The 13286-nt window shown below is 42.9% G+C and overlaps 1 protein-coding gene across 2 annotated transcripts in view; it reads left to right on the top strand.

Moving 5' to 3' along the window:
* Nucleotides 1-13286, top strand: part of S100PBP (S100P binding protein) — a 572513-nt gene that overhangs the window by 11206 nt on the left and 548021 nt on the right. The window lies entirely within an intron of this gene.

The following is a 13286-nucleotide window of genomic DNA, read 5'->3' as shown; positions in this document are numbered from 1 at the left end:
AGAGATGTCAAAGGTAGCACACACCACAGCTGCGCAGAGATGTGAAAGGAAGCACGCACCATGGTGATAAAAGGTGCGGTCCATTTTGAAGCTGTGTACTCTGAAATGGGGGGTGGGTGGGGGAAGGTAGCACGTACCACAGCTGCGCGGAGGCATTTTTTAGCACCCGGTGCCAGCAAGCATGCACAAAAAGCAAGTGCTAATAATTAAGTGCCCATGTGCGTACCGGCAGACACAGGCTCAAATTAAGGCCCCAGCAATGGCCTGCGTTTGCCCCTGGATCGAGCGATCACCAAAAGCAACGTGGGGGAAGGAAACGCGCACCACAGCTGTGCACTATGCAGAGATGTCAAAGGTAGCATGCACCACAGCTGCGCAGAGGTGTAAAAGGAAGCACGCACCACGGTGATGGAAAAAACGCTAATGTTAAAAGGTGCGGTCAATTTTTAAGATGGTACCGAGAAAGAGGTGACTATGGAGGCCAACTACAGAGTACAGCAAATGTCTTGACAATAACCTACTAATACAAAGATAACGGTGCAGGAAGAGAGCGCTGACATAGATGAAATGCGAGTGCTGGAAAAAGAAGCGCGCACGCTTGTGGCGATGAGGTCTGTCCCTTGACCGGGGTGGAGGGGACGCGCCTTGTAAGGAAAGCTGCAAGGTCTTGAAATGAAACATGATCCACAACAGATGACACGCTGCGTGCCGCTGCTCGCTCCCGGCAGCTAAACGCTGCGGGAGTAAACATTTTCAGAAAAGGTGGGACATTCACCCATCTTTGGCCAATTGCGTGCTTGCATTTTTGAAAGCCGCAGGCAAAGGCCAATAGCATGTGCGGAAAATCGAACACCACACGCACGAGTTTGCAGAAAGTCTGAAGTGATTCCAAGAGTCCTTCTAGTGCAGTGCATGCGCTAGGCTCGACCTAAAAAAGGAGCATTAATATATGACCAATAAGTAAAATGACATTCACAAACCATGTCCACTGATGTCAGGCCTCTAGTGCTTTATAGGTGGGTCCCTGATTCCCTCTCCCCTTTAGCTAGTTATAGTGGTTATTCCCTATTAACTGTGGGCAACATTCAGTTTAAGGCCAACTACTAGTGCTAATCTTAAGAGTCCCACTTCGATTCTTGATTACAGTCAAAAGTATTCCAGCCCCGAGGTGTTATCTGGCAAGCAAGTTCTCTTGGGACTGTTTGACCTGAGATCAATCTTACCACATGCAGGATCTGAGCGACTGGAGTCTGAGTGCGCCCCCTTTGCGGGAGCTGAAGCTGGACCCTCCGATAAGTTTTGACACAGAAAGGCTGCAACTAGGTGTTCTCAAGTTCCTCACACGTGCTCCTGCACCCACTGGGTGGGGAGGGGGAGGGGGGGGGGGAGTTCTCAATGCTCTGATTTTGGGTAAGTTCCTCAGGTTCCTCCCCTGCAGTAAGAGCGGTCAGGGGTAGATGCAATGATCCTCCTGTCCGTGCTTGGGCTCCCTCGGGTCACCATGGCAGCCTCTTCCTCTGTTGATTGTTTTAACCAGATCACGCTTGTTTTACACCAGTTGAGTCCCAGGGTTCAGGGTCACCATTACACCTATGCGCATGGACTATGGCCGAATGGGCACAGCAGCACTCTTCATGGCGGCCCCATCTGTAATACAAGATTGCTGACTTTATATTGTACATTGTATATGGCCAGATCGGAATGCAGCAATCTTCGTGGTGGCCCCACCTGGCTGACTTGATACTGCACACGGACGATGGCCCCTTCAGTGCAGCATTGGTCACTACTCACTTCACGATGGCCCTCCTCTGGCATATGGGGGTCCCTTTCTTTTCCCTGCACCCGGCAACTACCTGATTGGTTTGGCAGTTGTCTCCACAGCTCATTATGGAAATCACTCTCCAGGGTCCTCCTCTGGACCTTGCTCCCTTCAACACTCACCTCTCCCTCACAGGGCACACTGCTGTTGGCAAGCAGATTGGTGCTGTTGTGCCAGACTCCAAGGATAGATGGTCTTTGACTCTCTGGGTGATGTACCCCCACCCAGCTTGGAGACCCTCAGGCCTTGACCCCCCCCCAGTCCTGGTCACTGGCAGAAGTCTTGCAGAGCTTCTTCTCCTTGCACAGCCCGACTGGCTGCTTGATGGTTCACAATTTATGGGGTCTCAAGCTCCCCTACTTGGTTTATTTCCAGACACCATATGTGATTTAGAGTCGTATTTTTTGAAGTTTGCTGGTGGTCTGCTTTCTTTTGAAGTGCCATCGCCTGTTCACTCTACTCCAGAAAGCAGTCTGCACCAGCAGGAGCCACTCTAAATCTGACAGCCCCACAATACAGGCTATGGTAGTGACTAGAGGTGCACACTTGGATCTCATTCATAGGATATTAGTATCAAAAGGTTACCCCAGTGCCTCAGGCCTACTCTGATTCTTTTAGCCCCATCTCCTTCATGAGATGCCCAAGCCCCTTCCGAGTGACCTCCTTCTGAATCAAAGAGCACCATTGAAAGTGTACAGAAGAGCCTGACTTTCACTTCCTCCAGTGTCATCCCACCCAGCTTGTTAGAATACATTAATGGACAAATCTGTCTGGGGGGTTCCTCTACCTCTTCTCATTATCCTGCATTCAGTCCTGGGTCTCCCAAAATAGAACCCAGAGGCTGCCATGTACGGTACTATTCACTGGCACAAATACACCCAGCACATGCATATAGAATGCACACGCTGCCCAGAACTGCATCCTTAATGTATTCTACCATTCATAGGCACACATACATCCAGATTACAGGACTATCGCAATCCACTGATCTTTCTTGAGGGGGATTCCTCCACTTCCTCATGTTCCTCCAGTCGGCCTTGGGTCTCCCAAAATGGAAACAGCAGCTTTCTATGTATTATACCATTCACAGGCACACATATACCCAGCACATGTATCCTAGACATTTTCTGTGCAGCACTACACTAAAAACCAATGTACGCCAAGGATGAGATAAGCGCACAGCTGTGCAACTGAAATTAGTGAGCTTGTAGGCCTCCCTCCAGAGAGACTAGTGAAAAGGACATGTAAAAATGACCTGATGACTCCTACTGATCACCTCAAGGGATGCTGCACCACCTCGCTCGAGCTCCTTAACTCTTGTTAAAGGCACTAGCCTTTCACCACTTTGAGGGGAGTGCTTTGGGCGCCATCACAGTACAAAAAGACAGCAAGGCCTATGTCGTGGTGCACATGCATGATCGTGTACATCCATGACAACAAAAATCAGCATTGAGGATCCAGACATGAATACCGTTGGTGCGCTCCGAGCAGTGGCCCATGTGCATCACCATGCAAGGGACTTTTTTTGTCCCAACACACCATTTGCCTATTTGTTTTTTAGTCCTGTGGTTTAGCTTGTTGGAAACTTTATTGCAAGTTTACTTGGTATCCTTACCAGGGATTTTCACTTGTTTTGAGTGCATTTTCCTCTTAGGATGGGGCTTGAGTTCATATGCTCTTGTTCTGTTTTTTTTTTTTTTTTTTTTTTTTTGTTGCTACCAGATACTCATTTAATTAAATGGTTTGCACATATTGCATTTAGGACACAGTCGCTTTTTGAATCTGCACAGCTTCCCTTTACATATGCACAACCCGGTGTGTTTCCAGAAAGGTGCATCCAATAGCGTCTAGATTCCCTATTGATTGATTAGCCACGCTTTTTAAATCAGAGTGATGTAGTAGGGACATAATGCAACTGTGTTAAAGGTTTACAGAAGAGGGTATTGAGTATGGGTTTGAAACGGAATGTTTTCCTACCGCTCTCACACTGAATGCTTCTTTAAATTGCTAATATAGCTTAATCGTTTCTGAATTCCAGGTTCTTGTGTATGAGTTGAAATCTGCCTTTTAATCTCCTCCTTTGTAGGTTAGTGCGGTCTGCATTCTGATCACTGATCTATGTGTAAGGGGACATTTACTTACGTGTGTGTATGTGTGTGTGTGTATATATATATATATATATATATTTTTTTTTTCAACAAGATGCCCGGAGGAAATTAATTAAGCTTAAATTGTGATGGCGCATCTAAACCTACTAAAAGGAAATAAGACTTGCTCACATCGGAACTTTATGTCCCAGAATGCATCTTCAAAGATGTGCATTCAGTAACGCCCATTGAGGGCCTGATAAGTGAATAAAAAGCACGTGGAACAGATGGTGAGCCTGGGGTGTGTCATTCCAGCATGCCCATGAAGAAGCTGACCTAACCCTGAAACGCGTCAGCGAATTATGCAAAGGATTTGGGAAAGCGAAGGCGAAGTTGTGCATTGTACTTGGTGAGACATGCTGGGAGTGCTCTCCTAATGCTCCGGGCATCTTGTTAAAAATATATATATATATGTGTGTGTGTGTGTATATATATATATATTTCCCCAAACAGTCACACACTCCTCATGACAACAAGCCCTCCAGCCGAGTACAGATAAGGTTTTTTAATGCAGTAGTCTATCCATCTAGAAGCATAACGTGTTTTGACCCTTAACTGTGTGGAAATGTAAAATCTGAATCTCTCGTTTTTTGATTAAGCTATGCTTCATCCATTCTCACCCCTGCCCTACTTTCAGTCTGGTTCTCTTCTTGACACCGCATCTGTATAAACATCAGGTAAAGAATTGTAGGTTGGGACATTGTAGGCTGTGTAAACATGCAGAGTCAGCTTGCTCGAAGGTTTTCAGGCAATAGTTAATCCTTAAGTAAAGTCTACGCAGAATAGCACATTTTGTTGTTCAGTCTTACAACGTAGAAATTGCACAAGACACCGAGGCTGTCAGATTCTTGCCGTAGCTCCTTTGTGTGTTCTTTCCAAAGTTCTATTTACCTCTGGGTGTTCCTTGTTTGTGATCTTCCCTATAAAACACCATGTACCCATTGTTCAAGTGTGCTCCTTCCTTGAGTAACTCCATTGTGCTCGTAGGATGGAGACCCATTCTGAATGCTTGATAAATTACCTATGGTTTGTACTTCGCTCCACTGTTGATTCCTCCTTACTTGATAAGGACCCCTGGCAAGAGTGATGACCCTGCACCAAGCATATTAAAATTAATCTGTTCCACAAATTGGGGCCCCATCAAAGGCCTGCAGTTGGACTGGGGGAGGAGTTGAGGTCGCTAAGACTAACTTCACTGAGGAGCGCACCACCTGATGAGATTGGTGTTACTCGTGTACCAAGGTGATTTTTCAGCTTTCCGACTCTGATCTTCCTGGCGGCTGCTGGCCTTGACTGGGACCTTCGGATGGTCATTTTTGGATCAGGGAGGATCGACAGGTGGGAGTCGAAGACTACGCATGAGGTAAATCTGTATTGAACCGATTCATTTGGTTAGGATTTGTTTGGTATTTGCTTGACTTGATATTCGTCTTGACTTGGTATTCGATTTGGTAATCCGTTCGGAATTAATTTGGAATTTTGAAACCTAGGATTTAAAACTTGAACTTTGTTTTGAGACTTGCTATTTGTTTTGACTAACATTTTTTCTTACAGGTAAATGTGATAATATTTTTTATTTTTCTCCGTTTATACATTTTTTAAATCTTATATGACATGCCTGTGATTAGTATGCTTTGGAAGTTTTGTTGTTGCTACTACGATAGGCAGAGCATTTTGGAAGCAAGTTAGCTTGCGTCACCAGAAGGTACGCCGAATTTTGAGAAGTACATCAAATATGGTATTTGTCCCATCATGTATAATGCATTGTGGAACAAATATACAAAAGGGGATCCCCAGTTAGAATGGCCATTTGAGGGAACCATGGACCCTCACAAACTTGAGTATTTAGAGAAACGATTGTTTTTTAAGAAAGCTAGGCCAGCTGTGATTGACAGTTTGCGTATGTGGAGGAAAGAAGTCTAAGAGCGGCAGAGAAGGTACAAAGGAAACAGGAAAGGAAAACAGAGTATCCGAAGTATAAGGAATTGAAGGATAAGGAAGTTCAGGAGAAAAAGGAATGTTTAGATAGAGAGCATTGTTTATTAATATCTAAGGAATATATAGTTAGACCAACTGTAGCAGTTCAGGTCCACCAAGAAGATGTGGATTCAGATATTGATGGGTTGTTGATAGAACGACCCCCACCCCCATATGTACCTTTAACACTCTTCCCCCCTGAACCCCTAAATATGGCCCCCCCGGCTCCCTCTCCTTTGCCCGTGGCTGTCCAGCTCCCTATTTCCCAACCAGTACCGGTACATTCCTTACCCCCTCCAACCTAGCCTACTGCACATCCATCCCAAGCCTCTGCGCCTCCACCTCAGGCCACTGCATTTGAAATGACTAATGATTCTGTGCTTCCTGCATCTGTCCAGACCCCTAAAGTTCTTTGCTATACTGTACCTCAGTTTTGTCAGGACACAATAAGATTGATGGTATTAAATTTGTTGAGTAATCTAGAAATGGAGGTAGGAGAAATGATAGATCAAATACAGGATTTCTCTGAGGGTGAGCTTCTTTGTCTTGTAAGTAAGCTTTTTCATCAATTTATGGTTCAATGGGAGATTATTACAGGACAGAATGGCCCAGATCATGATAAAGCTATTAATCGACAATGTCAGATAGGGGCCTTCTCTGTAAGTAGAGTTAATACTGCCAAAGCAACAATAAATGGATTCCGGAATGAAATCTTCCTCTCCCCGAATAAGATCTATGAGGGAAGCTGCGCCACAGTTCATTCCTGAAAGAGGGAATGCAGATAATGATGACCCTAATGGTCCCAATGCTAGAGCCCATTTTTTATATAATTGGATATATACGCCGTGGAAAAGGATAGATGTACTTACTTTAAAAGCCTCCCTACCAGACATAAGGAAAAATCCTAGGGGATTTTATGATGTACAGGTAGCCATTGATTATTGTATCATGACCGTAGCAGATATTGATATGTTTTTGGTATGAGCCTACCACCAGATATGTGGCGACTTACCTGGAAACGGGATCATGCTGTTGATTTGGGAGGAGATTGGGCTGCCATAATAACAGCTGATAGAGAATGGAAACCTGGTCAGAAATCTAGTCCGCTTATACTGGATCTTCCTGGTAACATACTTACTCATATAAAAACGATAGGTCCAGCTAGGAAAATAGATTGGGCACTCCTTACTGCTTGTAAACAAAAACAGGGAGAGGCTGTCCCTGATTTCTTTACTCGCTTTGAGGAAGTTTCCTCTAATGTATGTAATAGCCCTATTCTTCCTGTCCTTAAAAGGGGGGATGGAATACAGGATAAAAGCTTATCAATTTGTGATTGATTTGAGAGAAAAGTAACAAGATAGTAGTCCCTCAATAATTTGTTGTTTCTCAGGTAAAGTTAATACTCCTGTGGGATTTTCTGGCATCCCCGTTCAAAGCCCTATTTCATAACTGAATTTTAGTACAAGGGTCTCCATTTTTTTTCTGTAACAAGTCACTAGTGATGAAAAAGTGACCACCTCATCCAAGAGTATTAGTAGTGATCACATTGGTGCATTAGCCAGGGTTTTCAGCAGTAATAAAAAAATAAATGGAAAAAAAAGGCTTTGACAATTTGAACTGAAATATTACATGTATACTGGATACAAACAATGGCTGCAATACTCCCTTGCCCGAAGATATAATTATGAGTAATAAAATATCTCCAACTGAAATAATAGCTGTAAGTACATTTTCAAAATGTAAACTATTTTTCTGTAGACATCAGTTTGAGTTGTGAAAATACAAAAGAAATGTTGTATTGAATGCCTGAGTTTTATTTTTTAAAATACAGGTTGGACCGTACAGTGGTGAGCTGCTGATTGTTTATAAGTAGGGCTCCCGGTTTTATGGTATTTAATTTTTTTGTCATTTCCGTCTGTATTTATCCGCATTTATTTTTGTCAGAAGCAAAAGAGGACTCTACAGCTAGTATTTTTCCACATTTATTTAAATTGACAATGCACACATGCGCTCGGTTGTTATTGGTCAACACTATACATTTATCTGAAGACTTTGCCATTTGCAGAATGTCCCAAATATGCTTAAAAGTGCTATGACAAACCATTTGTCTCAGAGCCTTGCAGTTTGTCATCCGCAGGGTGCCACATCCTCTTCCCCACTGAACACTATACTGCCCCACTGAGAGAAACTCACACTGCCTTCAGCTACAGCCCAATTGTGCCCCGCTATAAACACCTGGAAGCAATTCAGTACAAATGATGCACTAGACTACAGTAATATGCTGCCTGAAAAAAAGTAACAACATACTGGAAAAAATCAAACCCTCATAGGGAATACAACCTAACGCTTTTACACTCATTATTCAGAAATCAATGAGTGTTTTTGTTTGAAAAGCAAACTACGTGAAAAGTAACGCTTCACTGGCAAACTCTGTAAGGTGGGGCTAAGGTGTTGAGTGTAAATAAAACCAATCTGGCCACTTTGCGACCACTCTGTCTTGCTTTATTTAGGTATGTATTTATTGGTTGTATTTTCAAGGGGACTAATAAAAATTTCAGGGGGTGGGCTAATTCTTCAGTAAACTGGCATGTTTTTCCCCTGTCAGCTATGGACACTTTTCTCTTGGTTCCGCTCAGCATACCAGGCTTGTTATTGCACTCGGTAGAGTTTTGGGAGGGCGTGTATTTTAAAGTTCTTGAAAGTTTGCAGTCCTTATGGAAATTCGATCTCTCACTGGAACTGAATTTTTAATCCCGTTTCCGATCTCTTTGCTTCTACTTCTTGCCACCAGTGTCTGGCGGAGATGGTTCATGTGTTCCTGCTTTGCAAGGAGGATGCTCTGCTAAGACATACATAACGACTGTCTCAGCCTCTGTTTTGCATTAGATTGTGTGTAGTGTGCCCCCAGGGCACCTCAGGCCCTTGTTATAAGGTTATACAAGAAAAACAGGAGCAAGCCCGTTAGCCCAGCTGAGACCGGGTAAATGTAGTAACAAAAAACAATGTCTCAACAGGGGAAATAAATGAGAGGACCAATCAATACACAATTCAATCAAAGAAGGAGGGACAAGAGAGACCAAGGGGTAGAAAAGGAAACCGATTTTATAATTAGATACACAATTGGTATATACAACTCAAAATAACCATAACAAACATGTGCACTGACAGTGAAGTGAAAAAGTGAACGGCGCAGTGACATAAGTGTGAGAATGACAACAAGGTACGGCAAAATAATTCAAATAAATTCAAGGTCGAGGAGAAATATATACAATGAATAATTTACACATAATCTTAAAGGTCTCACAGGACCCTGTAATTAGCCGCGAATAATGCTGTCCGGTCGACGACGTTTCAACCTCCTTGCGTTGAGGTCATCATCAGGACTATGGTTATTGAAATATTTTAAAATACCTGTGTACGTGGTTAATTTAATCACCACCTCATAGTTAAATTGCAGGATAATGTGGAACAAATAAATCAAGTCCGTCACATTTAGAAGGGTATCTTCAGGTGTCTATAAAGGACACAAAAACTAAGGAGGCCCACAGGAACACCTTAGAGCATGCGAGTTGCGCTTCGGAATCGGCAATCGGGATTCTAATGGTGAATCAATTAATCAAGTGTGGGAAAAAGGCACAAGACATCCAGCGGTGAATAATCCGCAGCGTTTGAAAGAATCAACACTTGAGATAGGCTTGTCAATCGCCAAATAGCGGGATCAGTCCAAGCAGGGCCACACAGTCTAAGCGAGTGAGACGTCTGAAGATACCCTTCTAAATGTGACGGACTTGATTTATTTGTTCCACATTATCCTGCAATTTAACTATGAGGTGGTGATTAAATTAACCACGTACACAGGTATTTTAAAATATTTCAATAACCATAGTCCTGATGATGACCTCAACGCAAGGAGGTTGAAACGTCGTCGACCGGACAGCATTATTCGCGGCTAATTACAGGGTCCTGTGAGACCTTTAAGATTATGTGTAAATTATTCATTGTATATATTTCTCCTCGACCTTGAATTTATTTGAATTATTTTGCCGTACCTTGTTGTCATTCTCACACTTATGTCACTGCGCCGTTCACTTTTTCACTTCACTGTCAGTGCACATATGTTTGTTATGGTTATTTTGAATTGTATATACCAATTGTGTATCTAATTATAAAATCTGTTTCCTTTTCTACCCCTTGGTGTCTCTTGTCCCTCCTTCTTTGATTGAATTGTGTATTGATTGGTCCTCTCATTTATTTCCCTTGTTATAAGGTTGGCAGGCTTTCGTGCGGGGATACCTGGGGCCAGGCTCTCGGATTCCGGCTGGTGTTCTCCATCACAGCAGGTTGAACATGTCCGTGAATGGTCCAGCGGTGGTCGGGCAATCGGCAGAGTGAAGAGGCAGGGCCTCTAAGAAGGGGTGTAAGAACAACAAAAGGCTCATTAACAAGTAATTGGTCGTTCAAAGACCTGTGAAGAACTAGGGTGCGGCGTGTGTTTGCCCGGGAAGCTGTCTCAGCCCGGGCTGACACCTCTTAACCCTCTAAGGAGGGGGAGACACCAGATGGTTGGGGGTGTGATTTTACTGACGTCAATGAAGACCTCACTCGAGGGGCGAAACGGAGCTGGGGCATCAACAAAAGCGTTGTTACTGTAGGCTGGTCTGATGGAGCACGGGAGCTCCGCAAAAAGGACTAGTATTTTCCCGTTTTTATATATAAATGCAGATAAAGAAAAACTTGTTTTCTGTCTGTATTTATATGTAAAAATCTGTTTAAACGGAAAACCGGGAGCCCTATTTATAAGCTACTCATTGGAGGCATAGCAATACAGCAGAAGGTTTGAAACCAGTTACAGTGAAATTATGGTGTCACTTAGCCTTCTTGGGACAAAGTATCTGTTTTCCAATTACAGTATTGTCAACAGAAGGTTACGTATTTAGGTCTCCTCCTGTCGAAGGGGGTACAACAACATAGGATATAATTGGTGCAGAATTTGCAGAAACCGCGGACTCAATCTAATATGTGTGAGTTTATTACCACATTTTTCACTAATTACAAAACCCCTGCTTGCTTTAACATTAAAACACGTATGCATGCTGCTTCCTTGGACTAATCGGTGTGAAGCTGTCTTTTTGTCATTGAAAAAAAATGCTTTGTAATGCTCCTGCTTCAGGTAAAACCGGATTATTACAAATCCGTGCATGTAAAAGATGGTTGCAGCTTGGCACGGTCCCATGTAGGAAGGAGTAGGTCATGTACATATTTCTCCTCTACATTGGACCCCACTGCGATAAAGTAATCTGAAATGTATATTTAAGGTCACAATTTGACAGTTATGGTACCACGTTTAGTGGATATCCCCCTTCAAAAAACAACAATTCAGACCCAGCACCTGACCAGTGCGATATTAACAGGGTATGAGTTGACACTTTTTGCTCCAAAAATCACTCTGAAATGCTGTAACATTTTGAATCCAGCCACTGTACTACCCCTTTCTGAGTCCCAACAAGATGAGAAGCATGATTGCATATTTATTACTGAGAAGGAGACTAAGGGATGGATAGACCTGACAGATACCCCTATATCTGACCCACTAGGGGAACTGTCTGTGGATGGTGCATGTTACAAACTACCTGATGGCCTATATAGTCACTCCCTTGAAATCTGTGGTTGTTATGGAAAATACAACAAATGTCAGAGCAATCTGTGGAGCTGAACACTTTGACTAGAGCCTGTAAATTAAGTAAAGATTTGACTGTAAATAGCAATATATATACCTTTGGCGTTGCCCACTCATTCGAATGACTTTGAACGAAAAAAAAAAAGTTTTTTATTTATTTTGCATAGTGATAAGATACAGAATGGGGAATGAATAGTAAAGATACTGGATACCTTGATAACAAAAAAAGTTGCTGTTAAATATTTTGTCCACAAGAAAATTATAGATGAGGTAATACAGGGAAATACTTTTGCCAATGAACCAGTTAAATGAACAGCCTATTTAGAGTACAGTTTAATGTATATTGTAGGGACAGTTAGATGGACACCAGAAGTAACTGTTTAATCAGACTCTAGATTTCATTAGGGAAGTACAGGAAGAAGCTACGGAGGAACAGAAGGAACAGTGTAAAAGATATGGGTGTCAGGATGCGACAGTATGTTGGATAGATCTGTTAGGAAAGCAAAGATGAATGTTTCCAAATTATTATGTGAATGTTATTGTTACCATGGCTCACAGTTCAGCCCATATCCGTGCTAAAGGAATAGTGGCCACGTCAGATCATGTGTGGTTCAATAATCTGATTCCCAGGGTGGCAGAGTTCTATGTCAAGAGGTGAATGATGTGCCATACTTATAGCACATGGAAAAGGTACCTCCTTTCAACGGGATATTTTGCAACTCCTGGTCTAACCTTTGAAGGTCTTGCAACCAGTTGAGATGGTTATGGGGAGGCCAGCAAATGTATAGGGTGTACCAAGATCAAGGACAATCTGACATTTAATTTACCATTCTAGTTGATTACTGTGTTGACTAAGATTTGCATTTGATCCATTCACAGTTGAAGGCCACTATCTCTCCCAGTTTTAAAGGTCCAGGTCACAAGCTGAGGCCTAGAGACTGTGTCTTTACCCAACAGTTTGAGAGGCCAGTGCATGTTTTCTTCACCATCCAGACTCCTGCCAAGTACACAGGGCCCAGACACTGGATCCATGCCAATGATGTGGAGAAAGCAAGCAACACTCCCTTTGCCATATAATCAGTGGATAACAGGAATGCCTGATTTGAATAGGATCAGATGTCTCAGCAAGTGCCTTTTGGAGAGAGTGACCTTTTGAAACCTGGTGAAGTGGTGTCATTGGAATAATAACTTGTTGTTATCATGCCTGACCCAGATCAACAGATTCTGTTTGAACATCCTGACATTGTTCAGCCCTGATACAAAATGCAGCCAAGGGCCGAAAAGAACTATAGACATTGATTGAAAAAACGACCTCTGGAGATGTTGCAACCCATGCCGGTGGTCAAGACCGCCAACGTCTGGACTAGTACATAAGCTTGCAAGTGATGCTTTGAAACAAAAGACACTTGGGACTCTTTTTTTTTTTTTTTTTTTTTTTTTTTTTTTTTTTTTTCTGTCATTTCACCATTAGCATCTGCAAAGTTAACAATAAAAACCCATTCCAACCTGGGCGCCCAGGGCCTATGTTATTGCATTTGCTTTAGGCCAACCAGGCCAGCTTCTTTTGTATGAGGTTTGGTGTAATCATTGGACCTTTGAGACCTTAAACTAGCCTCATTTCCGTGCCCCAAGAGATCAATGGTGACCAGATGTTATCCTCATTGTC

The sequence above is a fragment of the Triturus cristatus genome, chromosome 3_2 (assembly GCF_964204655.1).
Source record: "Triturus cristatus chromosome 3_2, aTriCri1.1, whole genome shotgun sequence".
NCBI classification, from domain to species: domain Eukaryota; kingdom Metazoa; phylum Chordata; class Amphibia; order Caudata; family Salamandridae; genus Triturus; species Triturus cristatus.
This window is presented reverse-complemented; position numbering and strand designations above follow the sequence as displayed.